General features: G+C 51.4%; 22 non-coding genes and 3 pseudogenes across 22 annotated transcripts; all 25 read left to right on the plus strand.

Moving 5' to 3' along the window:
* The first annotated feature begins 1,003 nt into the window (after positions 1–1,003).
* Positions 1,004–1,175, plus strand: LOC141310999 (U2 spliceosomal RNA; annotated as a pseudogene).
* Positions 1,176–1,541: 366 nt separating this feature from the next.
* On the plus strand, positions 1,542–1,705 carry LOC141310605 (U1 spliceosomal RNA). The gene has a single exon (XR_012348083.1). It is a non-coding gene; the product is annotated as a U1 spliceosomal RNA (small nuclear RNA).
* Positions 1,706–2,656: 951 nt separating this feature from the next.
* LOC141310827 (U2 spliceosomal RNA) lies at positions 2,657–2,847 on the plus strand. The gene has a single exon (XR_012348304.1). It is a non-coding gene; the product is annotated as a U2 spliceosomal RNA (small nuclear RNA).
* Positions 2,848–3,213: 366 nt separating this feature from the next.
* Positions 3,214–3,377, plus strand: LOC141310606 (U1 spliceosomal RNA). The gene has a single exon (XR_012348084.1). It is a non-coding gene; the product is annotated as a U1 spliceosomal RNA (small nuclear RNA).
* Positions 3,378–4,330: 953 nt separating this feature from the next.
* LOC141310828 (U2 spliceosomal RNA) lies at positions 4,331–4,521 on the plus strand. The gene has a single exon (XR_012348305.1). It is a non-coding gene; the product is annotated as a U2 spliceosomal RNA (small nuclear RNA).
* Positions 4,522–4,887: 366 nt separating this feature from the next.
* On the plus strand, positions 4,888–5,051 carry LOC141310607 (U1 spliceosomal RNA). Its single transcript, XR_012348085.1, has one exon. It is a non-coding gene; the product is annotated as a U1 spliceosomal RNA (small nuclear RNA).
* Positions 5,052–6,002: 951 nt separating this feature from the next.
* LOC141310829 (U2 spliceosomal RNA) lies at positions 6,003–6,193 on the plus strand. The gene has a single exon (XR_012348307.1). It is a non-coding gene; the product is annotated as a U2 spliceosomal RNA (small nuclear RNA).
* A 366-nt stretch (positions 6,194–6,559) lies between these two features.
* LOC141310608 (U1 spliceosomal RNA) lies at positions 6,560–6,723 on the plus strand. Its single transcript, XR_012348087.1, has one exon. It is a non-coding gene; the product is annotated as a U1 spliceosomal RNA (small nuclear RNA).
* Positions 6,724–7,674: 951 nt separating this feature from the next.
* Positions 7,675–7,876, plus strand: LOC141311004 (U2 spliceosomal RNA; annotated as a pseudogene).
* A 5,357-nt stretch (positions 7,877–13,233) lies between these two features.
* LOC141311000 (U2 spliceosomal RNA) lies at positions 13,234–13,405 on the plus strand (annotated as a pseudogene).
* Positions 13,406–13,771: 366 nt separating this feature from the next.
* LOC141310609 (U1 spliceosomal RNA) lies at positions 13,772–13,935 on the plus strand. The gene has a single exon (XR_012348088.1). It is a non-coding gene; the product is annotated as a U1 spliceosomal RNA (small nuclear RNA).
* A 951-nt stretch (positions 13,936–14,886) lies between these two features.
* On the plus strand, positions 14,887–15,077 carry LOC141310830 (U2 spliceosomal RNA). Its single transcript, XR_012348308.1, has one exon. It is a non-coding gene; the product is annotated as a U2 spliceosomal RNA (small nuclear RNA).
* Positions 15,078–15,443: 366 nt separating this feature from the next.
* Positions 15,444–15,607, plus strand: LOC141310610 (U1 spliceosomal RNA). Its single transcript, XR_012348089.1, has one exon. It is a non-coding gene; the product is annotated as a U1 spliceosomal RNA (small nuclear RNA).
* A 951-nt stretch (positions 15,608–16,558) lies between these two features.
* LOC141310831 (U2 spliceosomal RNA) lies at positions 16,559–16,749 on the plus strand. Its single transcript, XR_012348309.1, has one exon. It is a non-coding gene; the product is annotated as a U2 spliceosomal RNA (small nuclear RNA).
* A 366-nt stretch (positions 16,750–17,115) lies between these two features.
* On the plus strand, positions 17,116–17,279 carry LOC141310611 (U1 spliceosomal RNA). The gene has a single exon (XR_012348090.1). It is a non-coding gene; the product is annotated as a U1 spliceosomal RNA (small nuclear RNA).
* A 953-nt stretch (positions 17,280–18,232) lies between these two features.
* LOC141310832 (U2 spliceosomal RNA) lies at positions 18,233–18,423 on the plus strand. Its single transcript, XR_012348310.1, has one exon. It is a non-coding gene; the product is annotated as a U2 spliceosomal RNA (small nuclear RNA).
* A 366-nt stretch (positions 18,424–18,789) lies between these two features.
* Positions 18,790–18,953, plus strand: LOC141310612 (U1 spliceosomal RNA). Its single transcript, XR_012348091.1, has one exon. It is a non-coding gene; the product is annotated as a U1 spliceosomal RNA (small nuclear RNA).
* Positions 18,954–19,906: 953 nt separating this feature from the next.
* LOC141310833 (U2 spliceosomal RNA) lies at positions 19,907–20,097 on the plus strand. The gene has a single exon (XR_012348311.1). It is a non-coding gene; the product is annotated as a U2 spliceosomal RNA (small nuclear RNA).
* Positions 20,098–20,463: 366 nt separating this feature from the next.
* Positions 20,464–20,627, plus strand: LOC141310615 (U1 spliceosomal RNA). Its single transcript, XR_012348093.1, has one exon. It is a non-coding gene; the product is annotated as a U1 spliceosomal RNA (small nuclear RNA).
* Positions 20,628–21,580: 953 nt separating this feature from the next.
* LOC141310836 (U2 spliceosomal RNA) lies at positions 21,581–21,771 on the plus strand. Its single transcript, XR_012348313.1, has one exon. It is a non-coding gene; the product is annotated as a U2 spliceosomal RNA (small nuclear RNA).
* Positions 21,772–22,137: 366 nt separating this feature from the next.
* On the plus strand, positions 22,138–22,301 carry LOC141310616 (U1 spliceosomal RNA). The gene has a single exon (XR_012348094.1). It is a non-coding gene; the product is annotated as a U1 spliceosomal RNA (small nuclear RNA).
* A 951-nt stretch (positions 22,302–23,252) lies between these two features.
* LOC141310837 (U2 spliceosomal RNA) lies at positions 23,253–23,443 on the plus strand. Its single transcript, XR_012348314.1, has one exon. It is a non-coding gene; the product is annotated as a U2 spliceosomal RNA (small nuclear RNA).
* A 366-nt stretch (positions 23,444–23,809) lies between these two features.
* Positions 23,810–23,973, plus strand: LOC141310617 (U1 spliceosomal RNA). Its single transcript, XR_012348095.1, has one exon. It is a non-coding gene; the product is annotated as a U1 spliceosomal RNA (small nuclear RNA).
* A 951-nt stretch (positions 23,974–24,924) lies between these two features.
* Positions 24,925–25,115, plus strand: LOC141310838 (U2 spliceosomal RNA). Its single transcript, XR_012348315.1, has one exon. It is a non-coding gene; the product is annotated as a U2 spliceosomal RNA (small nuclear RNA).
* A 366-nt stretch (positions 25,116–25,481) lies between these two features.
* LOC141310750 (U1 spliceosomal RNA) lies at positions 25,482–25,647 on the plus strand. The gene has a single exon (XR_012348228.1). It is a non-coding gene; the product is annotated as a U1 spliceosomal RNA (small nuclear RNA).
* Positions 25,648–26,555: the final 908 nt, after the last annotated feature.

Below are 26,555 nucleotides of genomic sequence, written 5' to 3' on the forward strand. Positions count from 1 at the left end.
CCAAAGAAGTTTGGAGGAACGCCTCTCACCCCGCTCTCCAGAACAGGCACAAAGACTTGTCGTGGATGGTGGCTCATGAGATCCTCCCGGTCAGGGCGGTTATGCACTCCAGAGGCATGGCCAATAATCCGACATGCCCACGGTCCGGATGCAACTCCCCGGAGACCGTGCGGCATCTGCTCTGGGAGTGCGGCGCTGCGCGGGCCCTGTGGGCCAAGACCGGCCCCCTGTATTTCCCGTGCCTACCAGCAGGTGGGGCCCAGATAGGGTACCAGCTCGCCATCCTTGGGGTGGGCCGGGGCTTGAAGGATTTGACAGCACAGGACTTTACCTCGCTCTGGCTCACCCTTAACGTCATCAAGGATGCCATCTGGGCCACCAGAAATCTGCTGGTGGGGAAGCGCGTTACGGTACCCCTCCATGCATGCGAGCTAAAGGTAACATCAATGCTGCAGGGGTACCGGACGACGATATTCGGACGAGGGGGCCGGGGTCGCACACAAAGGGTCCCGGCCGCCACCGTCCCTGGCTGCCCGTAGATGCACCCTCACCACTCTGGCTACGGGAACAGCGGGCCAGCGGGCCGGAGGAGAGGGGATCTCCGCTGAGCCCAGGCAATAACATCGCACTGGCCTGTTCTGGGGAGTGGGGTGATGACATGCTTGATAAGGACTCACCCCCGGTTTTGCACAAGAGATGACTTTTAAAGTCTTTTAATTGGTGTTTTTATTGTGTTTTGTTGTATAAGATGCTTGTGGTCATTTTAAATCTGTATTTTATGTTTTAACACTCACACATTTTAACACACACAACAACATGGACTTTTAAAACAAGCTAACACAATGGTTTTAAAAGATTATTTTGTTTTGGTTTTTATCAATGATTGTATTTCCTTTTAAACCATGTGTATTTATTCTATTTATTCATGCTTGTTTTTAAAAAATGTGTATTAAAAGAAAAAAATGTATGTGTGAAATAATTGTTTGAAAATGGTGACAATAAAACATTTTCGAAAGAAAAAATCTGTTCTTATCAGTTTAATATCTGATACGTCCCCTACCCGGGGACTGCATATTAAATTGATTTTTGGATCAGGGAGCTGGAGCCGGGGCTTGCTCCGTCCACTCCATGCATCGGCCTGGTATTGCAGTGTTTCCAGGAACGGTGCGCTTTCCCTATTTTTGTGTCTAATAGCAGAGCCGGTGACGTCGGGTTCAAAGCCGTGCTTCCCGTTTCTTGAGGTCTCCCCACCCGGCACGCCCATCTGAAGTCTTTGGAGTCTTCTGATAATGAGGTGGGGTAAAAACTCTGGGCTAATAAATAGAACACAAGAACGCTCAAACGACGTGATGTTACACACTTCTGTGCAGCGGGTGGCGCGATGCACCTAAAAGTTGTTTGCGATCCGCCATTAAGCAAGAGAAGAAGAAGACGCTTGGTCAACGCAGGGCACCCGCCCTTCCTTTGCTTGGGATGGGGGTCACCGTTGATAAGGATGGTAGACAGGGAAGCGGTTCCTCTGACAGGCGGCCTAAAGCTTCATACTTACCTGGCAGGGGAGACACCATGATCAAGAAGGTGGTTCACCCAGGGCGAGGCTCGTCCATTGCACTCCGGCCGTGCTGACCCCTGCGAATTCCCCAAATGTGGGAATCTCGACTGCATAATTTATGGTAGTGGGGGACTGCGTTCGCGCTCTCCCCTGGATTTGTTGGTTTGAAAAGGCAGATGTTTTTGTTGGGTTTTTGTCTCTTTTTTCGTTTGTTTGTTTGTTTTGCTGTGGTTTGGTCTTTATCTCTTTTTTTTCCTGGATGATCAATGGTTTAGAGAGTTGTTCAGAGTGAGGAGGTCTGTCACCTGGTGTGTGTGTGTGTGTTGTGCGTGAAAACAAAGTCACTCGCGGTCTTGAAAGATCGCCCCCTGGGGGGCGTTTCAGTTCAAATTTCTCACAGACCTCGCTTTTTGTTTGGACTAAGCGTTGCGTAGCTGTAGCTGTTTGCGTGTTTGTTTGGCTGTCCTTTTTGTATCCTTTTCCTATTTTTTTTGACCTTACAGCGCCACCAAGTGGCCAGTCGCAGCGCCCCTTTACACCTGACCACAGACCGAGCCCCTGCACAGGTGTGCCGATTTGGGTGAACCGATCTCATTCCTTGCGGGAGTTATAGCCATTTTAGCAAACTCGGCCACACGACCTTCCAACGTTTTGGGGTCCCCTCGCCAGGGTGAATGGAAATTTCCGGGTTTTTTGGATCATTATTGACAGTCAGACTCCAGGGAATCTTTCTGCACTGCTCCGGGTCGGACTGGGCCAAATGCCTAGCGCTGGTTTGCAAAAGTAGGTTTTCGACGAAATCCAAAATAGCCGAAAATTTCGTCAGTGCGACGAGCGAATCCGAGGCCTGCTTCTCGTCCGGCTCGAGCCAAGGATTCCGATGACACGAGGCACGTGGCTCTGCGACAAACCGTTTGGGAGTTACGAGCGATGCCGTACTCTCCATCGCTGCAGCGCCACCGCCCGGCCGATCGGGGCGAGGCTCGGTGACGTTGCGGGCGGGGGTGGGTACTGCCGTCCCCCGACGTTTCAGGGCTCTGCGACCGCCCGCGGCCGAGGTGGCCGCCGCTGTTTCCGGCTTCCTCCCCGCCGCCTCACAACGGCATCGCTTCTCGGCCTTTTGGCTAAGATCAAGTGTAGTATCTGTTCTTATCAGTTTAATATCTGATACGTCCCCTACCCGGGGACTGCATATTAAATTGATTTTTGGATCAGGGAGCTGGAGCCGGGGCTTGCTCCGTCCACTCCATGCATCGGCCTGGTATTGCAGTGTTTCCAGGAACGGTGCGCTTTCCCTATTTTTGTGTCTAATAGCAGAGCCGGTGACGTCGGGTTCAAAGCCGTGCTTCCCGTTTCTTGAGGTCTCCCCACCCGGCACGCCCATCTGAAGTCTTTGGAGTCTTCTGATAATGAGGTGGGGTAAAAACTCTGGGCTAATAAATAGAACACAAGAACGCTCAAACGACGTGATGTTACACACTTCTGTGCAGCGGGTGGCGCGATGCACCTAAAAGTTGTTTGCGATCCGCCATTAAGCAAGAGAAGAAGAAGACGCTTGGTCAACGCAGGGCACCCGCCCTTCCTTTGCTTGGGATGGGGGTCACCGTTGATAAGGATGGTAGACAGGGAAGCGGTTCCTCTGACAGGCGGCCTAAAGCTTCATACTTACCTGGCAGGGGAGACACCATGATCAAGAAGGTGGTTCACCCAGGGCGAGGCTCGTCCATTGCACTCCGGCCGTGCTGACCCCTGCGAATTCCCCAAATGTGGGAATCTCGACTGCATAATTTATGGTAGTGGGGGACTGCGTTCGCGCTCTCCCCTGGATTTGTTGGTTTGAAAAGGCAGATGTTTTTGTTGGGTTTTTGTCTCTTTTTTCGTTTGTTTGTTTGTTTTGCTGTGGTTTGGTCTTTATCTCTTTTTTTTCCTGGATGATCAATGGTTTAGAGAGTTGTTCAGAGTGAGGAGGTCTGTCACCTGGTGTGTGTGTGTGTGTGTTGTGCGTGAAAACAAAGTCACTCGCGGTCTTGAAAGATCGCCCCCTGGGGGGCGTTTCAGTTCAAATTTCTCACAGACCTCGCTTTTTGTTTGGACTAAGCGTTGCGTAGCTGTAGCTGTTTGCGTGTTTGTTTGGCTGTCCTTTTTGTATCCTTTTCCTATTTTTTTTGACCTTACAGCGCCACCAAGTGGCCAGTCGCAGCGCCCCTTTACACCTGACCACAGACCGAGCCCCTGCACAGGTGTGCCGATTTGGGTGAACCGATCTCATTCCTTGCGGGAGTTATAGCCATTTTAGCAAACTCGGCCACACGACCTTCCAACGTTTTGGGGTCCCCTCGCCAGGGTGAATGGAAATTTCCGGGTTTTTTGGATCATTATTGACAGTCAGACTCCAGGGAATCTTTCTGCACTGCTCCGGGTCGGACTGGGCCAAATGCCTAGCGCTGGTTTGCAAAAGTAGGTTTTCGACGAAATCCAAAATAGCCGAAAATTTCGTCAGTGCGACGAGCGAATCCGAGGCCTGCTTCTCGTCCGGCTCGAGCCAAGGATTCCGATGACACGAGGCACGTGGCTCTGCGACAAACCGTTTGGGAGTTACGAGCGATGCCGTACTCTCCATCGCTGCAGCGCCACCGCCCGGCCGATCGGGGCGAGGCTCGGTGACGTTGCGGGCGGGGGTGGGTACTGCCGTCCCCCGACGTTTCAGGGCTCTGCGACCGCCCGCGGCCGAGGTGGCCGCCGCTGTTTCCGGCTTCCTCCCCGCCGCCTCACAACGGCATCGCTTCTCGGCCTTTTGGCTAAGATCAAGTGTAGTATCTGTTCTTATCAGTTTAATATCTGATACGTCCCCTACCCGGGGACTGCATATTAAATTGATTTTTGGATCAGGGAGCTGGAGCCGGGGCTTGCTCCGTCCACTCCATGCATCGGCCTGGTATTGCAGTGTTTCCAGGAACGGTGCGCTTTCCCTATTTTTGTGTCTAATAGCAGAGCCGGTGACGTCGGGTTCAAAGCCGTGCTTCCCGTTTCTTGAGGTCTCCCCACCCGGCACGCCCATCTGAAGTCTTTGGAGTCTTCTGATAATGAGGTGGGGTAAAAACTCTGGGCTAATAAATAGAACACAAGAACGCTCAAACGACGTGATGTTACACACTTCTGTGCAGCGGGTGGCGCGATGCACCTAAAAGTTGTTTGCGATCCGCCATTAAGCAAGAGAAGAAGAAGACGCTTGGTCAACGCAGGGCACCCGCCCTTCCTTTGCTTGGGATGGGGGTCACCGTTGATAAGGATGGTAGACAGGGAAGCGGTTCCTCTGACAGGCGGCCTAAAGCTTCATACTTACCTGGCAGGGGAGACACCATGATCAAGAAGGTGGTTCACCCAGGGCGAGGCTCGTCCATTGCACTCCGGCCGTGCTGACCCCTGCGAATTCCCCAAATGTGGGAATCTCGACTGCATAATTTATGGTAGTGGGGGACTGCGTTCGCGCTCTCCCCTGGATTTGTTGGTTTGAAAAGGCAGATGTTTTTGTTGGGTTTTTGTCTCTTTTTTCGTTTGTTTGTTTGTTTTGCTGTGGTTTGGTCTTTATCTCTTTTTTTTCCTGGATGATCAATGGTTTAGAGAGTTGTTCAGAGTGAGGAGGTCTGTCACCTGGTGTGTGTGTGTGTGTTGTGCGTGAAAACAAAGTCACTCGCGGTCTTGAAAGATCGCCCCCTGGGGGGCGTTTCAGTTCAAATTTCTCACAGACCTCGCTTTTTGTTTGGACTAAGCGTTGCGTAGCTGTAGCTGTTTGCGTGTTTGTTTGGCTGTCCTTTTTGTATCCTTTTCCTATTTTTTTTGACCTTACAGCGCCACCAAGTGGCCAGTCGCAGCGCCCCTTTACACCTGACCACAGACCGAGCCCCTGCACAGGTGTGCCGATTTGGGTGAACCGATCTCATTCCTTGCGGGAGTTATAGCCATTTTAGCAAACTCGGCCACACGACCTTCCAACGTTTTGGGGTCCCCTCGCCAGGGTGAATGGAAATTTCCGGGTTTTTTGGATCATTATTGACAGTCAGACTCCAGGGAATCTTTCTGCACTGCTCCGGGTCGGACTGGGCCAAATGCCTAGCGCTGGTTTGCAAAAGTAGGTTTTCGACGAAATCCAAAATAGCCGAAAATTTCGTCAGTGCGACGAGCGAATCCGAGGCCTGCTTCTCGTCCGGCTCGAGCCAAGGATTCCGATGACACGAGGCACGTGGCTCTGCGACAAACCGTTTGGGAGTTACGAGCGATGCCGTACTCTCCATCGCTGCAGCGCCACCGCCCGGCCGATCGGGGCGAGGCTCGGTGACGTTGCGGGCGGGGGTGGGTACTGCCGTCCCCCGACGTTTCAGGGCTCTGCGACCGCCCGCGGCCGAGGTGGCCGCCGCTGTTTCCGGCTTCCTCCCCGCCGCCTCACAACGGCATCGCTTCTCGGCCTTTTGGCTAAGATCAAGTGTAGTATCTGTTCTTATCAGTTTAATATCTGATACGTCCCCTACCCGGGGACTGCATATTAAATTGATTTTTGGATCAGGGAGCTGGAGCCGGGGCTTGCTCCGTCCACTCCATGCATCGGCCTGGTATTGCAGTGTTTCCAGGAACGGTGCGCTTTCCCTATTTTTGTGTCTAATAGCAGAGCCGGTGACGTCGGGTTCAAAGCCGTGCTTCCCGTTTCTTGAGGTCTCCCCACCCGGCACGCCCATCTGAAGTCTTTGGAGTCTTCTGATAATGAGGTGGGGTAAAAACTCTGGGCTAATAAATAGAACACAAGAACGCTCAAACGACGTGATGTTACACACTTCTGTGCAGCGGGTGGCGCGATGCACCTAAAAGTTGTTTGCGATCCGCCATTAAGCAAGAGAAGAAGAAGACGCTTGGTCAACGCAGGGCACCCGCCCTTCCTTTGCTTGGGATGGGGGTCACCGTTGATAAGGATGGTAGACAGGGAAGCGGTTCCTCTGACAGGCGGCCTAAAGCTTCATACTTACCTGGCAGGGGAGACACCATGATCAAGAAGGTGGTTCACCCAGGGCGAGGCTCGTCCATTGCACTCCGGCCGTGCTGACCCCTGCGAATTCCCCAAATGTGGGAATCTCGACTGCATAATTTATGGTAGTGGGGGACTGCGTTCGCGCTCTCCCCTGGATTTGTTGGTTTGAAAAGGCAGATGTTTTTGTTGGGTTTTTGTCTCTTTTTTCGTTTGTTTGTTTGTTTTGCTGTGGTTTGGTCTTTATCTCTTTTTTTTCCTGGATGATCAATGGTTTAGAGAGTTGTTCAGAGTGAGGAGGTCTGTCACCTGGTGTGTGTGTGTGTGTTGTGCGTGAAAACAAAGTCACTCGCGGTCTTGAAAGATCGCCCCCTGGGGGGCGTTTCAGTTCAAATTTCTCACAGACCTCGCTTTTTGTTTGGACTAAGCGTTGCGTAGCTGTAGCTGTTTGCGTGTTTGTTTGGCTGTCCTTTTTGTATCCTTTTCCTATTTTTTTTGACCTTACAGCGCCACCAAGTGGCCAGTCGCAGCGCCCCTTTACACCTGACCACAGACCGAGCCCCTGCACAGGTGTGCCGATTTGGGTGAACCGATCTCATTCCTTGCGGGAGTTATAGCCATTTTAGCAAACTCGGCCACACGACCTTCCAACGTTTTGGGGTCCCCTCGCCAGGGTGAATGGAAATTTCCGGGTTTTTTGGATCATTATTGACAGTCAGACTCCAGGGAATCTTTCTGCACTGCTCCGGGTCGGACTGGGCCAAATGCCTAGCGCTGGTTTGCAAAAGTAGGTTTTCGACGAAATCCAAAATAGCCGAAAATTTCGTCAGTGCGACGAGCGAATCCGAGGCCTGCTTCTCGTCCGGCTCGAGCCAAGGATTCCGATGACACGAGGCACGTGGCTCTGCGACAAACCGTTTGGGAGTTACGAGCGATGCCGTACTCTCCATCGCTGCAGCGCCACCGCCCGGCCGATCGGGGCGAGGCTCGGTGACGTTGCGGGCGGGGGTGGGTACTGCCGTCCCCCGACGTTTCAGGGCTCTGCGACCGCCCGCGGCCGAGGTGGCCGCCGCTGTTTCCGGCTTCCTCCCCGCCGCCTCACAACGGCATCGCTTCTCGGCCTTTTGGCTAAGATCAAGTGTAGTATCTGTTCTTATCAGTTGTCCACACTTCCGACATAATTTTGGCATACCTTGGTAATGAATGTAGCCTCTGTTCTCACCCAACACAATCATTGATGGCAGATGCTTCAGGCCCTGGTAGCCCCCGGCATCTTCCCATTGTTTGATGGGAATTCGCCAGGAGCAATTCCAAATACCATCTTCATCTACAACTTTGACTGGCTGACTCCGAACAGTGCAATATCTGCCCAACCAGACACAAATGTCATCTCCACTCACTGTTTCATTAAACATTCTGACAATCACAGTTTTTAGTGAATTGTCTGAAAGTTTTTCCACAGTGAACATAGAAAACTGGGCCTTACGTGCCTCAAACCTATGCCAAAACTCATTTAACAGAGAAGCAGTCTTAAAACTGACATCAAATCCTTTGTTCTGTGGTAAAGTGACAATGCAGTGTAGCTCTTCCGGTTTAAAAGTGAGGGTTTTCTGGATCAGCTTCCTGGAGAAGTCAAGACGTGACAACCCCAGGAGCTTACCATCAACCTCTTTAAAAAGAAAACGCACGCTGTGGTGCCTCCGCACGCCGGCACGGGCAGCCGACATGATGGAGGCACCAACAGCACTTAAAAACACACAAAAACTTTAAAACAATAAATAGATAACTTACCTTAAAACCAAGGGAATCCTCGAAAACCGAATCGTCCGGATAAAATAGGCGCAGCCAATGTACCTCCTGGAAGTTTAGGACAAAAGTCACTGAATGACAAAAGCCAAAAAAACCTCCAAGAGGCGATCGCAACCCAACCGTATGACCAGACACGTGATCTTAGCCAAAAGGCCGAGAAGCGATCACAGAGCGGGACATTTAGCCGATGCATGCCAGGAGCTAATATGTGGAAAGTGTAGAGGAATTGGTCATGTCTTTGATGAATGTACCATTGGCAGACGGTGCAATCTTTGTGGTGAGACAAATCATCTCTACAGAGATTGCCCTAAGAGTTTTGCCAACAAACTGAAAGGCAACAAAATGGCCGCCCCACCGGAACAGCAAACTAACGAGGAGGCGGGTCCTGAGGTTTTGGCGGGAGATTCAAATCTCCCGCCAACCTCAGGGATTGGACAGGAAGGAGGAAGTGGGGCGGCCACAGGGGCGGAGGCAAACGAACAGAGGGAGGAAGCCACTCCTCAACAAGAGGAAAATGGAGGCAAAATGGAGGAGGAAGAGGAGGAAACGGCTTCCTCCCTAAAAACCGTCTCTGAGGTTAGTGGGGAGGATAGTGGGAGTGAGACTGAATGTTCACTCCCAAATGCTCAAGTGCAAAAGAGACCCGCGGGATCTCCTTTGTTTGAAACAGAGGAGAAAAAAGCTAGGGCAGCACATCTTCCTGAGAGTTCTGACTCAGAAGGTCAGGAGCGCATGTGGCCCCTAGAGTCCCCAAATGAGGTGTCCTTTTTGCACTTTAAGCTAAGAACATCGTCACCAAAGGAGCTACAAGAGGGTCCCTCTGTAACACCTGAGGTGTCGAGCATTTTCCTGCCTGATCCCAGTTCCTCTGGGAAAAGGAAAGGGAAAATGAAACAAGACGTAACATGATTTTAATTGTACCTTTGTAGTCTTTTAATGCTTGTTTTCTTTTTATCTCATATCTTTTTAACCACACTGCTCATGGCCCTCACCATCTCTACCATCAATGTAAGAAGTGTGAGGTCCACTCTTAGAGCACAGAGCATTTTGTCCTTTTTAAAAACTTTTAAGTCAGATTTGTTTTTATTGCAAGAGTGTTCTCTGCCCTTTTTAACCAGGTACAAGAAGTTGGAGGAGCTCTGGCCATCTGGACCCTCCATATGGAGTGGTTCAAATTTTAATAAAAACGACGGAGTTGCGGTTTTAATCAATAATCCTAACATCTTGGTGAAGGGCAGCACAGTGGTGAGGGAAGGGCGGGCACTTTTAGCAAATATGACCTTTTTAGACAGGGATTTTAATGTTCTTAATGTATATGGTTTTACGGAAAAAAATAAAAGATATGAGCTTTTAGAAGACTTGCAACCCCACATGTTAGGTAGAACTCCCCTAATAGTGGCAGGGGATTTTAACTGTGTTTTAACTAAAAAAGACAGGAAGAGGGTAGGAGAAGATTTTAAAGTAGACAAAACGTCGGTTTTATTGCAGGCTTTAGTTAGAGATTTTAACCTAGTCGACTGTTTTAAAAATCTGCATCAAAGAGAGGAGGGCTTCACCTGGTTCAGTGGTGACTGCACCAGAGCCTCTCGAATCGACTATGTTTTTACAAGGGACTGCCCGCCGACTGATGCTACATTAACCCCCCTCTTTTTCTCAGATCACATGAGGCTGTCTTGCACCCTTTCACTCCCCACTGGTGTGACGGTAGGGGGAGGGCTGTGGAAGCTGAACTGTTCCCTATTGGAAGAAGAGGATGTAGTTAAGGAATATAGGGAACAGTTCAGCCAATGGCAGACCCTCCAAGACATGTATGACACACGTGCACAGTGGTGGGAGATGGTTAAGGACCGGACGAGACAGTTTTTTAAGAAGGTAGGTAAACAAAAGAAACATAAAGAAAAGAGACGCATGATGGGGTTGCAAAAAAGACTACAAAGGTATTTTAATCTTTTAAATAATGGTTTTGATTTTACAAATGAAGTGAAAGAGGTCAAAAATGAAATGTCAGTCTTAGCTAATATACAAAGTAAAGGGGTCATTTTAAGAAGTAAAGAAAGAGAAACAGAAGAAGGTGAAAAGTGCACTAGATATTTTTTTAAAAAGATTTTAAGTAGGGGTGGGAAGATAACCAGTGTAAAAACAGGAGGGAGGGAGGTAAAGACAACAAAAGAAATTTTAGAGGGTGTGGAACATTTTTACGAGGGGCTATATAGTTTTAAAGAAGTGCACAATGACACCGTAATGGAAGTTTTAAATTTTTTAGACAAAAGGGTGGACAGTAAAAACGTGCTTTTATCCCAGGAGTTGACCATTTTAGAAATACAAAAAGCTCTTAAAGGTTTTAAGAGGGGGAAGTCCCCGGGAGCAGATGGACTTCCCCTAGAGTTTTATCTAACTTTTTGGGACATTTTAGCACATGACTTACTGACAATTTTTAAAGAGTTTGAGACCCTCGACAGACTTCCAGACAGTTTCAGAATAGGGATAGTTTCTTTACTCCATAAAAAAGGCGACCGGACTGACTTAAAGAACTGGAGACCTATTACGCTTTTAAATTTTGATTGTAAGATTTTTAGCAAAGTTTTAGCGACACGTATGTCGACTGTTTTAGAGGACGTGATCCACCCGGATCAAGCTTGTGCTGTGCCAGGGAGAAAGATAACAGACAGCCTAGTGCTGATTAGAGATGCCATCTGTTACGCGAGAGACAGAAATATTCGACTAGTAGTCCTAAATCTAGATTTTGAAAAAGCATTTGATCGAGTCTCGCACCAGTATCTGCTTCAGGTACTGCAAAAAATGGGTTTTCCAAAGAGGTTTATAGCCTGGGTGGGACTGCTGTACAAAGACCTAGTCAGCAAAATCCTTGTAAATGGGCATCTGTCTAAAGCTGTAAACATCCACAGCGGTGTCCGTCAGGGTTGTCCTTTATCTCCTCTTTTGTATGTGTCTTGTATCGAACCACTGGCACAGATCTTGAGAAGGGATAAATGGATCAGAGGATTAGACGTTCCTGGGACAGGTGGACTGACGGCGACCTGTGTTTTATACATGGACGACGTAACTCTTTTAGCCACGGACATTTTATCTATACGAAGAGCAATGGACTTGACTGACTGGTACGGTCGGGCCTCGGGCGCCAAGCTCAACAGGAACAAGTCCGAGGCCCAGCTCTTCGGGCCGTGGGACGGAGTTGACACAGGGGGACTGGACGTAGATTTTAAAGAGACAAATTTTAAGATTTTAGGCGTAAATTTTGATAAAGAGGGAGGTGGACGGGACAACTGGACTGACATGTTAGGGAAAGTCAGGCAAAAACTGGGTTTTTGGGGACTAAGACAGATGACTTTTGAAGGCAAGGTTTTAATTTTTAAATCTGTGATTTTACCACTGATTTTACTTGTCTGTTCTGTTTTTAGTCCACCACGAAGGTTCCTGGCACAGTTGGAGAGGGCGGTGTTTTACTTTCTGTGGGGGTCCAAGTGGGAGCGCTTGAAGAGGAAAATCGTGAAGAAAAGACCAGAGAATGGTGGAAAAGGCCTCCCAGACCCTCACCTGTTTTTAGGGAGCTACTTCACCGCCCTGCATTTTAGATATGCCACGACCCCATCCAAAGAAAACAAAACTGCTGCAATGACACGATTTTGGATGGGGTCTTACCTAAGGAGCTTAAAAATTTTACCTGTAGATTTAAAATGCCCAGTGTCTTTTAACTTGCCCTACGAATATAGTTTTATCAAAAAGTTTTTAAAGAGATACCTTTTAGAGCAGCAAGATGTCACCATTTTAACCAACCACAAGCATCTTGTCTCTCTTGTGCAGGACCGGGAACCGGTGAGTCCAGTTCCAGGCCTCACATTACGTGAGGCCAAACAAGTTTGGAGGAACGCTGCTCACCCCGCTCTCCAGAACAGGCACAAAGACTTGTCGTGGATGGTGGCTCATGAGATCCTCCCGGTCAGGGCGGTTATGCACTCCAGAGGCATGGCCAGAAATCCGATATGCCCACGGTCCGGATGCAACTCCCCGGAGACCGTGCGGCATCTGCTCTGGGAGTGCGGCGCTGCGCGGGACCTGTGGGCCAAGACCGGCCCCCTGTATTTCCCGTGCCTACCGGCAGGTGGGGCCCAGATAGGGTACCAGCTCGCCATCCTTGGGGTGGGCCGGGGCTTGAAGGACTTGACAGCACAGGAATTTACCTCGCTCTGGCTCACCCTTAACGCCATCAAGGATGCCATCTGGGCCACCAGAAATCTGCTGGTGGGGAAGCGCGTTACGGTACCCCTCCATGCATGCGAGCTAAAGGTAACATCAATGCTGCAGGAGTACCGGGCGACGATATTCGGACGAGGGGGCCGGGGTCGCACCGGGAGGGTCCCGGCCGCCACCGTCCCTGGCCGCCCGTAGATGCACCCTCACCACTCTGGCTACGGGAACAGCGGGCCAGCGGGCCGGAGGAGAGGGGATCTCCGCTGAGCCCAGGCAATAACATCGCACTGGCCTGTTCCGGGGAGTGGGGTGATGACATGCTTGATAAGGACTCACCCCCGGTTTTGCACAAGAGATGACTTTTAAAGTCTTTTAATTGGTGTTTTTATTGTGTTTTGTTGTATAAGATGCTTGTGGTCATTTTAAATCTGTATTTTATGTTTTAACACTCACACATTTTAACACACACAACAACATGGACTTTTAAAACAAGCAAACACAATGGTTTTAAAAGCATATTCTGTTTTTATCCAAAGTGTATTTTCCTTTTAAACCATGTGTATTTATTCTATTTATTCTATTTATTCATGCTTGTTGTTAAAAATGTGTATTAAAAGAAAAATGTATGTGTGAAAATGGTGACAATAAAACATTTTCGAAAGAAAAAATCTGTTCTTATCAGTTTAATATCTGATACGTCCCCTACCCGGGGACTGCATATTAAATTGATTTTTGGATCAGGGAGCTGGAGCCGGGGCTTGCTCCGTCCACTCCATGCATCGGCCTGGTATTGCAGTGTTTCCAGGAACGGTGCGCTTTCCCTATTTTTGTGTCTAATAGCAGAGCCGGTGACGTCGGGTTCAAAGCCGTGCTTCCCGTTTCTTGAGGTCTCCCCACCCGGCACGCCCATCTGAAGTCTTTGGAGTCTTCTGATAATGAGGTGGGGTAAAAACTCTGGGCTAATAAATAGAACACAAGAACGCTCAAACGACGTGATGTTACACACTTCTGTGCAGCGGGTGGCGCGATGCACCTAAAAGTTGTTTGCGATCCGCCATTAAGCAAGAGAAGAAGAAGACGCTTGGTCAACGCAGGGCACCCGCCCTTCCTTTGCTTGGGATGGGGGTCACCGTTGATAAGGATGGTAGACAGGGAAGCGGTTCCTCTGACAGGCGGCCTAAAGCTTCATACTTACCTGGCAGGGGAGACACCATGATCAAGAAGGTGGTTCACCCAGGGCGAGGCTCGTCCATTGCACTCCGGCCGTGCTGACCCCTGCGAATTCCCCAAATGTGGGAATCTCGACTGCATAATTTATGGTAGTGGGGGACTGCGTTCGCGCTCTCCCCTGGATTTGTTGGTTTGAAAAGGCAGATGTTTTTGTTGGGTTTTTGTCTCTTTTTTCGTTTGTTTGTTTGTTTTGCTGTGGTTTGGTCTTTATCTCTTTTTTTTCCTGGATGATCAATGGTTTAGAGAGTTGTTCAGAGTGAGGAGGTCTGTCACCTGGTGTGTGTGTGTGTGTTGTGCGTGAAAACAAAGTCACTCGCGGTCTTGAAAGATCGCCCCCTGGGGGGCGTTTCAGTTCAAATTTCTCACAGACCTCGCTTTTTGTTTGGACTAAGCGTTGCGTAGCTGTAGCTGTTTGCGTGTTTGTTTGGCTGTCCTTTTTGTATCCTTTTCCTATTTTTTTTGACCTTACAGCGCCACCAAGTGGCCAGTCGCAGCGCCCCTTTACACCTGACCACAGACCGAGCCCCTGCACAGGTGTGCCGATTTGGGTGAACCGATCTCATTCCTTGCGGGAGTTATAGCCATTTTAGCAAACTCGGCCACACGACCTTCCAACGTTTTGGGGTCCCCTCGCCAGGGTGAATGGAAATTTCCGGGTTTTTTGGATCATTATTGACAGTCAGACTCCAGGGAATCTTTCTGCACTGCTCCGGGTCGGACTGGGCCAAATGCCTAGCGCTGGTTTGCAAAAGTAGGTTTTCGACGAAATCCAAAATAGCCGAAAATTTCGTCAGTGCGACGAGCGAATCCGAGGCCTGCTTCTCGTCCGGCTCGAGCCAAGGATTCCGATGACACGAGGCACGTGGCTCTGCGACAAACCGTTTGGGAGTTACGAGCGATGCCGTACTCTCCATCGCTGCAGCGCCACCGCCCGGCCGATCGGGGCGAGGCTCGGTGACGTTGCGGGCGGGGGTGGGTACTGCCGTCCCCCGACGTTTCAGGGCTCTGCGACCGCCCGCGGCCGAGGTGGCCGCCGCTGTTTCCGGCTTCCTCCCCGCCGCCTCACAACGGCATCGCTTCTCGGCCTTTTGGCTAAGATCAAGTGTAGTATCTGTTCTTATCAGTTTAATATCTGATACGTCCCCTACCCGGGGACTGCATATTAAATTGATTTTTGGATCAGGGAGCTGGAGCCGGGGCTTGCTCCGTCCACTCCATGCATCGGCCTGGTATTGCAGTGTTTCCAGGAACGGTGCGCTTTCCCTATTTTTGTGTCTAATAGCAGAGCCGGTGACGTCGGGTTCAAAGCCGTGCTTCCCGTTTCTTGAGGTCTCCCCACCCGGCACGCCCATCTGAAGTCTTTGGAGTCTTCTGATAATGAGGTGGGGTAAAAACTCTGGGCTAATAAATAGAACACAAGAACGCTCAAACGACGTGATGTTACACACTTCTGTGCAGCGGGTGGCGCGATGCACCTAAAAGTTGTTTGCGATCCGCCATTAAGCAAGAGAAGAAGAAGACGCTTGGTCAACGCAGGGCACCCGCCCTTCCTTTGCTTGGGATGGGGGTCACCGTTGATAAGGATGGTAGACAGGGAAGCGGTTCCTCTGACAGGCGGCCTAAAGCTTCATACTTACCTGGCAGGGGAGACACCATGATCAAGAAGGTGGTTCACCCAGGGCGAGGCTCGTCCATTGCACTCCGGCCGTGCTGACCCCTGCGAATTCCCCAAATGTGGGAATCTCGACTGCATAATTTATGGTAGTGGGGGACTGCGTTCGCGCTCTCCCCTGGATTTGTTGGTTTGAAAAGGCAGATGTTTTTGTTGGGTTTTTGTCTCTTTTTTCGTTTGTTTGTTTGTTTTGCTGTGGTTTGGTCTTTATCTCTTTTTTTTCCTGGATGATCAATGGTTTAGAGAGTTGTTCAGAGTGAGGAGGTCTGTCACCTGGTGTGTGTGTGTGTGTTGTGCGTGAAAACAAAGTCACTCGCGGTCTTGAAAGATCGCCCCCTGGGGGGCGTTTCAGTTCAAATTTCTCACAGACCTCGCTTTTTGTTTGGACTAAGCGTTGCGTAGCTGTAGCTGTTTGCGTGTTTGTTTGGCTGTCCTTTTTGTATCCTTTTCCTATTTTTTTTGACCTTACAGCGCCACCAAGTGGCCAGTCGCAGCGCCCCTTTACACCTGACCACAGACCGAGCCCCTGCACAGGTGTGCCGATTTGGGTGAACCGATCTCATTCCTTGCGGGAGTTATAGCCATTTTAGCAAACTCGGCCACACGACCTTCCAACGTTTTGGGGTCCCCTCGCCAGGGTGAATGGAAATTTCCGGGTTTTTTGGATCATTATTGACAGTCAGACTCCAGGGAATCTTTCTGCACTGCTCCGGGTCGGACTGGGCCAAATGCCTAGCGCTGGTTTGCAAAAGTAGGTTTTCGACGAAATCCAAAATAGCCGAAAATTTCGTCAGTGCGACGAGCGAATCCGAGGCCTGCTTCTCGTCCGGCTCGAGCCAAGGATTCCGATGACACGAGGCACGTGGCTCTGCGACAAACCGTTTGGGAGTTACGAGCGATGCCGTACTCTCCATCGCTGCAGCGCCACCGCCCGGCCGATCGGGGCGAGGCTCGGTGACGTTGCGGGCGGGGGTGGGTACTGCCGTCCCCCGACGTTTCAGGGCTCTGCGACCGCCCGCGGCCGAGGTGGCCGCCGCTGTTTCCGGCTTCCTCCCCGCCGCCTCACAACGGCATCGCTTCTCGGCCTTTTGGCTAAGATCAAGTGTAGTATCTGTTCTTATCAGTTTAATATCTGATACGTCCCCTACCCGGGGACTGCATATTAAATTGATTTTTGGATCAGGGAGCTGGAGCCGGGGCTTGCTCCGTCCACTCCATGCATCGGCCTGGTATTGCAGTGTTTCCAGGAACGGTGCGCTTTCCCTATTTTTGTGTCTAATAGCAGAGCCGGTGACGTCGGGTTCAAAGCCGTGCTTCCCGTTTCTTGAGGTCTCCCCACCCGGCACGCCCATCTGAAGTCTTTGGAGTCTTCTGATAATGAGGTGGGGTAAAAACTCTGGGCTAATAAATAGAACACAAGAACGCTCAAACGACGTGATGTTACACACTTCTGTGCAGCGGGTGGCGCGATGCACCTAAAAGTTGTTTGCGATCCGCCATTAAGCAAGAGAAGAAGAAGACGCTTGGTCAACGCAGGGCACCCGCCCTTCCTTTGCTTGGGATGGGGGTCACCGTTGATAAGGATGGTAGACAGGGAAGCGGTTCCTCTGACAGGCGGCCTAAAGCTTCATACTTACCTGGCAGGGGAGACACCATGATCAAGAAGGTGGTTCACCCAGGGCGAGGCTCGTCCATTGCACTCCGGCCGTGCTGACCCCTGCGAATTCCCCAAATGTGGGAATCTCGACTGCATAATTTATGGTAGTGGGGGACTGCGTTCGCGCTCTCCCCTGGATTTGTTGGTTTGAAAAGGCAGATGTTTTTGTTGGGTTTTTGTCTCTTTTTTCGTTTGTTTGTTTGTTTTGCTGTGGTTTGGTCTTTATCTCTTTTTTTTCCTGGATGATCAATGGTTTAGAGAGTTGTTCAGAGTGAGGAGGTCTGTCACCTGGTGTGTGTGTGTGTGTGTTGTGCGTGAAAACAAAGTCACTCGCGGTCTTGAAAGATCGCCCCCTGGGGGGCGTCTCAGTTCAAATTTCTCACAGACCTCGCTTTTTGTTTGGACTAAGCGTTGCGTAGCTGTAGCTGTTTGCGTGTTTGTTTGGCTGTCCTTTTTGTATCCTTTTCCTATTTTTTTTGACCTTACAGCGCCACCAAGTGGCCAGTCGCAGCGCCCCTTTACACCTGACCACAGACCGAGCCCCTGCACAGGTGTGCCGATTTGGGTGAACCGATCTCATTCCTTGCGGGAGTTATAGCCATTTTAGCAAACTCGGCCACACGACCTTCCAACGTTTTGGGGTCCCCTCGCCAGGGTGAATGGAAATTTCCGGGTTTTTTGGATCATTATTGACAGTCAGACTCCAGGGAATCTTTCTGCACTGCTCCGGGTCGGACTGGGCCAAATGCCTAGCGCTGGTTTGCAAAAGTAGGTTTTCGACGAAATCCAAAATAGCCGAAAATTTCGTCAGTGCGACGAGCGAATCCGAGGCCTGCTTCTCGTCCGGCTCGAGCCAAGGATTCCGATGACACGAGGCACGTGGCTCTGCGACAAACCGTTTGGGAGTTACGAGCGATGCCGTACTCTCCATCGCTGCAGCGCCACCGCCCGGCCGATCGGGGCGAGGCTCGGTGACGTTGCGGGCGGGGGTGGGTACTGCCGTCCCCCGACGTTTCAGGGCTCTGCGACCGCCCGCGGCCGAGGTGGCCGCCGCTGTTTCCGGCTTCCTCCCCGCCGCCTCACAACGGCATCGCTTCTCGGCCTTTTGGCTAAGATCAAGTGTAGTATCTGTTCTTATCAGTTTAATATCTGATACGTCCCCTACCCGGGGACTGCATATTAAATTGATTTTTGGATCAGGGAGCTGGAGCCGGGGCTTGCTCCGTCCACTCCATGCATCGGCCTGGTATTGCAGTGTTTCCAGGAACGGTGCGCTTTCCCTATTTTTGTGTCTAATAGCAGAGCCGGTGACGTCGGGTTCAAAGCCGTGCTTCCCGTTTCTTGAGGTCTCCCCACCCGGCACGCCCATCTGAAGTCTTTGGAGTCTTCTGATAATGAGGTGGGGTAAAAACTCTGGGCTAATAAATAGAACACAAGAACGCTCAAACGACGTGATGTTACACACTTCTGTGCAGCGGGTGGCGCGATGCACCTAAAAGTTGTTTGCGATCCGCCATTAAGCAAGAGAAGAAGAAGACGCTTGGTCAACGCAGGGCACCCGCCCTTCCTTTGCTTGGGATGGGGGTCACCGTTGATAAGGATGGTAGACAGGGAAGCGGTTCCTCTGACAGGCGGCCTAAAGCTTCATACTTACCTGGCAGGGGAGACACCATGATCAAGAAGGTGGTTCACCCAGGGCGAGGCTCGTCCATTGCACTCCGGCCGTGCTGACCCCTGCGAATTCCCCAAATGTGGGAATCTCGACTGCATAATTTATGGTAGTGGGGGACTGCGTTCGCGCTCTCCCCTGGATTTGTTGGTTTGAAAAGGCAGATGTTTTTGTTGGGTTTTTGTCTCTTTTTTCGTTTGTTTGTTTGTTTTGCTGTGGTTTGGTCTTTATCTCTTTTTTTTCCTGGATGATCAATGGTTTAGAGAGTTGTTCAGAGTGAGGAGGTCTGTCACCTGGTGTGTGTGTGTGTGTGTTGTGCGTGAAAACAAAGTCACTCGCGGTCTTGAAAGATCGCCCCCTGGGGGGCGTTTCAGTTCAAATTTCTCACAGACCTCGCTTTTTGTTTGGACTAAGCGTTGCGTAGCTGTAGCTGTTTGCGTGTTTGTTTGGCTGTCCTTTTTGTATCCTTTTCCTATTTTTTTTGACCTTACAGCGCCACCAAGTGGCCAGTCGCAGCGCCCCTTTACACCTGACCACAGACCGAGCCCCTGCACAGGTGTGCCGATTTGGGTGAACCGATCTCATTCCTTGCGGGAGTTATAGCCATTTTAGCAAACTCGGCCACACGACCTTCCAACGTTTTGGGGTCCCCTCGCCAGGGTGAATGGAAATTTCCGGGTTTTTTGGATCATTATTGACAGTCAGACTCCAGGGAATCTTTCTGCACTGCTCCGGGTCGGACTGGGCCAAATGCCTAGCGCTGGTTTGCAAAAGTAGGTTTTCGACGAAATCCAAAATAGCCGAAAATTTCGTCAGTGCGACGAGCGAATCCGAGGCCTGCTTCTCGTCCGGCTCGAGCCAAGGATTCCGATGACACGAGGCACGTGGCTCTGCGACAAACCGTTTGGGAGTTACGAGCGATGCCGTACTCTCCATCGCTGCAGCGCCACCGCCCGGCCGATCGGGGCGAGGCTCGGTGACGTTGCGGGCGGGGGTGGGTACTGCCGTCCCCCGACGTTTCAGGGCTCTGCGACCGCCCGCGGCCGAGGTGGCCGCCGCTGTTTCCGGCTTCCTCCCCGCCGCCTCACAACGGCATCGCTTCTCGGCCTTTTGGCTAAGATCAAGTGTAGTATCTGTTCTTATCAGTTTAATATCTGATACGTCCCCTACCCGGGGACTGCATATTAAATTGATTTTTGGATCAGGGAGCTGGAGCCGGGGCTTGCTCCGTCCACTCCATGCATCGGCCTGGTATTGCAGTGTTTCCAGGAACGGTGCGCTTTCCCTATTTTTGTGTCTAATAGCAGAGCCGGTGACGTCGGGTTCAAAGCCGTGCTTCCCGTTTCTTGAGGTCTCCCCACCCGGCACGCCCATCTGAAGTCTTTGGAGTCTTCTGATAATGAGGTGGGGTAAAAACTCTGGGCTAATAAATAGAACACAAGAACGCTCAAACGACGTGATGTTACACACTTCTGTGCAGCGGGTGGCGCGATGCACCTAAAAGTTGTTTGCGATCCGCCATTAAGCAAGAGAAGAAGAAGACGCTTGGTCAACGCAGGGCACCCGCCCTTCCTTTGCTTGGGATGGGGGTCACCGTTGATAAGGATGGTAGACAGGGAAGCGGTTCCTCTGACAGGCGGCCTAAAGCTTCATACTTACCTGGCAGGGGAGACACCATGATCAAGAAGGTGGTTCACCCAGGGCGAGGCTCGTCCATTGCACTCCGGCCGTGCTGACCCCTGCGAATTCCCCAAATGTGGGAATCTCGACTGCATAATTTATGGTAGTGGGGGACTGCGTTCGCGCTCTCCCCTGGATTTGTTGGTTTGAAAAGGCAGATGTTTTTGTTGGGTTTTTGTCTCTTTTTTCGTTTGTTTGTTTGTTTTGCTGTGGTTTGGTCTTTATCTCTTTTTTTTCCTGGATGATCAATGGTTTAGAGAGTTGTTCAGAGTGAGGAGGTCTGTCACCTGGTGTGTGTGTGTGTGTGTTGTGCGTGAAAACAAAGTCACTCGCGGTCTTGAAAGATCGCCCCCTGGGGGGCGTTTCAGTTCAAATTTCTCACAGACCTCGCTTTTTGTTTGGACTAAGCGTTGCGTAGCTGTAGCTGTTTGCGTGTTTGTTTGGCTGTCCTTTTTGTATCCTTTTCCTATTTTTTTTGACCTTACAGCGCCACCAAGTGGCCAGTCGCAGCGCCCCTTTACACCTGACCACAGACCGAGCCCCTGCACAGGTGTGCCGATTTGGGTGAACCGATCTCATTCCTTGCGGGAGTTATAGCCATTTTAGCAAACTCGGCCACACGACCTTCCAACGTTTTGGGGTCCCCTCGCCAGGGTGAATGGAAATTTCCGGGTTTTTTGGATCATTATTGACAGTCAGACTCCAGGGAATCTTTCTGCACTGCTCCGGGTCGGACTGGGCCAAATGCCTAGCGCTGGTTTGCAAAAGTAGGTTTTCGACGAAATCCAAAATAGCCGAAAATTTCGTCAGTGCGACGAGCGAATCCGAGGCCTGCTTCTCGTCCGGCTCGAGCCAAGGATTCCGATGACACGAGGCACGTGGCTCTGCGACAAACCGTTTGGGAGTTACGAGCGATGCCGTACTCTCCATCGCTGCAGCGCCACCGCCCGGCCGATCGGGGCGAGGCTCGGTGACGTTGCGGGCGGGGGTGGGTACTGCCGTCCCCCGACGTTTCAGGGCTCTGCGACCGCCCGCGGCCGAGGTGGCCGCCGCTGTTTCCGGCTTCCTCCCCGCCGCCTCACAACGGCATCGCTTCTCGGCCTTTTGGCTAAGATCAAGTGTAGTATCTGTTCTTATCAGTTTAATATCTGATACGTCCCCTACCCGGGGACTGCATATTAAATTGATTTTTGGATCAGGGAGCTGGAGCCGGGGCTTGCTCCGTCCACTCCATGCATCGGCCTGGTATTGCAGTGTTTCCAGGAACGGTGCGCTTTCCCTATTTTTGTGTCTAATAGCAGAGCCGGTGACGTCGGGTTCAAAGCCGTGCTTCCCGTTTCTTGAGGTCTCCCCACCCGGCACGCCCATCTGAAGTCTTTGGAGTCTTCTGATAATGAGGTGGGGTAAAAACTCTGGGCTAATAAATAGAACACAAGAACGCTCAAACGACGTGATGTTACACACTTCTGTGCAGCGGGTGGCGCGATGCACCTAAAAGTTGTTTGCGATCCGCCATTAAGCAAGAGAAGAAGAAGACGCTTGGTCAACGCAGGGCACCCGCCCTTCCTTTGCTTGGGATGGGGGTCACCGTTGATAAGGATGGTAGACAGGGAAGCGGTTCCTCTGACAGGCGGCCTAAAGCTTCATACTTACCTGGCAGGGGAGACACCATGATCAAGAAGGTGGTTCACCCAGGGCGAGGCTCGTCCATTGCACTCCGGCCGTGCTGACCCCTGCGAATTCCCCAAATGTGGGAATCTCGACTGCATAATTTATGGTAGTGGGGGACTGCGTTCGCGCTCTCCCCTGGATTTGTTGGTTTGAAAAGGCAGATGTTTTTGTTGGGTTTTTGTCTCTTTTTTCGTTTGTTTGTTTGTTTTGCTGTGGTTTGGTCTTTATCTCTTTTTTTTCCTGGATGATCAATGGTTTAGAGAGTTGTTCAGAGTGAGGAGGTCTGTCACCTGGTGTGTGTGTGTGTGTTGTGCGTGAAAACAAAGTCACTCGCGGTCTTGAAAGATCGCCCCCTGGGGGGCGTTTCAGTTCAAATTTCTCACAGACCTCGCTTTTTGTTTGGACTAAGCGTTGCGTAGCTGTAGCTGTTTGCGTGTTTGTTTGGCTGTCCTTTTTGTATCCTTTTCCTATTTTTTTTGACCTTACAGCGCCACCAAGTGGCCAGTCGCAGCGCCCCTTTACACCTGACCACAGACCGAGCCCCTGCACAGGTGTGCCGATTTGGGTGAACCGATCTCATTCCTTGCGGGAGTTATAGCCATTTTAGCAAACTCGGCCACACGACCTTCCAACGTTTTGGGGTCCCCTCGCCAGGGTGAATGGAAATTTCCGGGTTTTTTGGATCATTATTGACAGTCAGACTCCAGGGAATCTTTCTGCACTGCTCCGGGTCGGACTGGGCCAAATGCCTAGCGCTGGTTTGCAAAAGTAGGTTTTCGACGAAATCCAAAATAGCCGAAAATTTCGTCAGTGCGACGAGCGAATCCGAGGCCTGCTTCTCGTCCGGCTCGAGCCAAGGATTCCGATGACACGAGGCACGTGGCTCTGCGACAAACCGTTTGGGAGTTACGAGCGATGCCGTACTCTCCATCGCTGCAGCGCCACCGCCCGGCCGATCGGGGCGAGGCTCGGTGACGTTGCGGGCGGGGGTGGGTACTGCCGTCCCCCGACGTTTCAGGGCTCTGCGACCGCCCGCGGCCGAGGTGGCCGCCGCTGTTTCCGGCTTCCTCCCCGCCGCCTCACAACGGCATCGCTTCTCGGCCTTTTGGCTAAGATCAAGTGTAGTATCTGTTCTTATCAGTTTAATATCTGATACGTCCCCTACCCGGGGACTGCATATTAAATTGATTTTTGGATCAGGGAGCTGGAGCCGGGGCTTGCTCCGTCCACTCCATGCATCGGCCTGGTATTGCAGTGTTTCCAGGAACGGTGCGCTTTCCCTATTTTTGTGTCTAATAGCAGAGCCGGTGACGTCGGGTTCAAAGCCGTGCTTCCCGTTTCTTGAGGTCTCCCCACCCGGCACGCCCATCTGAAGTCTTTGGAGTCTTCTGATAATGAGGTGGGGTAAAAACTCTGGGCTAATAAATAGAACACAAGAACGCTCAAACGACGTGATGTTACACACTTCTGTGCAGCGGGTGGCGCGATGCACCTAAAAGTTGTTTGCGATCCGCCATTAAGCAAGAGAAGAAGAAGACGCTTGGTCAACGCAGGGCACCCGCCCTTCCTTTGCTTGGGATGGGGGTCACCGTTGATAAGGATGGTAGACAGGGAAGCGGTTCCTCTGACAGGCGGCCTAAAGCTTCATACTTACCTGGCAGGGGAGACACCATGATCAAGAAGGTGGTTCACCCAGGGCGAGGCTCGTCCATTGCACTCCGGCCGTGCTGACCCCTGCGAATTCCCCAAATGTGGGAATCTCGACTGCATAATTTATGGTAGTGGGGGACTGCGTTCGCGCTCTCCCCTGGATTTGTTGGTTTGAAAAGGCAGATGTTTTTGTTGGGTTTTTGTCTCTTTTTTCGTTTGTTTGTTTGTTTTGCTGTGGTTTGGTCTTTATCTCTTTTTTTTCCTGGATGATCAATGGTTTAGAGAGTTGTTCAGAGTGAGGAGGTCTGTCACCTGGTGTGTGTGTGTGTGTTGTGCGTGAAAACAAAGTCACTCGCGGTCTTGAAAGATCGCCCCCTGGGGGGCGTTTCAGTTCAAATTTCTCACAGACCTCGCTTTTTGTTTGGACTAAGCGTTGCGTAGCTGTAGCTGTTTGCGTGTTTGTTTGGCTGTCCTTTTTGTATCCTTTTCCTATTTTTTTTGACCTTACAGCGCCACCAAGTGGCCAGTCGCAGCGCCCCTTTACACCTGACCACAGACCGAGCCCCTGCACAGGTGTGCCGATTTGGGTGAACCGATCTCATTCCTTGCGGGAGTTATAGCCATTTTAGCAAACTCGGCCACACGACCTTCCAACGTTTTGGGGTCCCCTCGCCAGGGTGAATGGAAATTTCCGGGTTTTTTGGATCATTATTGACAGTCAGACTCCAGGGAATCTTTCTGCACTGCTCCGGGTCGGACTGGGCCAAATGCCTAGCGCTGGTTTGCAAAAGTAGGTTTTCGACGAAATCCAAAATAGCCGAAAATTTCGTCAGTGCGACGAGCGAATCCGAGGCCTGCTTCTCGTCCGGCTCGAGCCAAGGATTCCGATGACACGAGGCACGTGGCTCTGCGACAAACCGTTTGGGAGTTACGAGCGATGCCGTACTCTCCATCGCTGCAGCGCCACCGCCCGGCCGATCGGGGCGAGGCTCGGTGACGTTGCGGGCGGGGGTGGGTACTGCCGTCCCCCGACGTTTCAGGGCTCTGCGACCGCCCGCGGCCGAGGTGGCCGCCGCTGTTTCCGGCTTCCTCCCCGCCGCCTCACAACGGCATCGCTTCTCGGCCTTTTGGCTAAGATCAAGTGTAGTATCTGTTCTTATCAGTTTAATATCTGATACGTCCCCTACCCGGGGACTGCATATTAAATTGATTTTTGGATCAGGGAGCTGGAGCCGGGGCTTGCTCCGTCCACTCCATGCATCGGCCTGGTATTGCAGTGTTTCCAGGAACGGTGCGCTTTCCCTATTTTTGTGTCTAATAGCAGAGCCGGTGACGTCGGGTTCAAAGCCGTGCTTCCCGTTTCTTGAGGTCTCCCCACCCGGCACGCCCATCTGAAGTCTTTGGAGTCTTCTGATAATGAGGTGGGGTAAAAACTCTGGGCTAATAAATAGAACACAAGAACGCTCAAACGACGTGATGTTACACACTTCTGTGCAGCGGGTGGCGCGATGCACCTAAAAGTTGTTTGCGATCCGCCATTAAGCAAGAGAAGAAGAAGACGCTTGGTCAACGCAGGGCACCCGCCCTTCCTTTGCTTGGGATGGGGGTCACCGTTGATAAGGATGGTAGACAGGGAAGCGGTTCCTCTGACAGGCGGCCTAAAGCTTCATACTTACCTGGCAGGGGAGACACCATGATCAAGAAGGTGGTTCACCCAGGGCGAGGCTCGTCCATTGCACTCCGGCCGTGCTGACCCCTGCGAATTCCCCAAATGTGGGAATCTCGACTGCATAATTTATGGTAGTGGGGGACACTGCGTTCGCGCTCTCCCCTGGATTTGTTGGTTTGAAAAGGCAGATGTTTTTGTTGGGTTTTTGTCTCTTTTTTCGTTTGTTTGTTTGTTTTGCTGTGGTTTGGTCTTTATCTCTTTTTTTTCCTGGATGATCAATGGTTTAGAGAGTTGTTCAGAGTGAGGAGGTCTGTCACCTGGTGTGTGTGTGTGTGTTGTGCGTGAAAACAAAGTCACTCGCGGTCTTGAAAGATCGCCCCCTGGGGGGCGTTTCAGTTCAAATTTCTCACAGACCTCGCTTTTTGTTTGGACTAAGCGTTGCGTAGCTGTAGCTGTTTGCGTGTTTGTTTGGCTGTCCTTTTTGTATCCTTTTCCTATTTTTTTTGACCTTACAGCGCCACCAAGTGGCCAGTCGCAGCGCCCCTTTACACCTGACCACAGACCGAGCCCCTGCACAGGTGTGCCGATTTGGGTGAACCGATCTCATCCCTTGCGGGAGTTATAGCCATTTTAGCAAACTCGGCCACACGACCTTCCAACGTTTTGGGGTCCCCTCGCCAGGGTGAATGGAAATTTCCGGGTTTTTTGGATCATTATTGACAGTCAGACTCCAGGGAATCTTTCTGCACTGCTCCGGGTCGGACTGGGCCAAATGCCTAGCGCTGGTTTGCAAAAGTAGGTTTTCGACGAAATCCAAAATAGCCGAAAATTTCGTCAGTGCGACGAGCGAATCCGAGGCCTGCTTCTCGTCCGGCTCGAGCCAAGGATTCCGATGACACGAGGCACGTGGCTCTGCGACAAACCGTTTGGGAGTTACGAGCGATGCCGTACTCTCCATCGCTGCAGCGCCACCGCCCGGCCGATCGGGGCGAGGCTCGGTGACGTTGCGGGCGGGGGTGGGTACTGCCGTCCCCCGACGTTTCAGGGCTCTGCGACCGCCCGCGGCCGAGGTG

Source organism: Garra rufa, unplaced genomic scaffold (assembly GCF_049309525.1).
Source record: "Garra rufa unplaced genomic scaffold, GarRuf1.0 hap1_unplaced_003, whole genome shotgun sequence".
Taxonomy (NCBI): domain Eukaryota; kingdom Metazoa; phylum Chordata; class Actinopteri; order Cypriniformes; family Cyprinidae; genus Garra; species Garra rufa.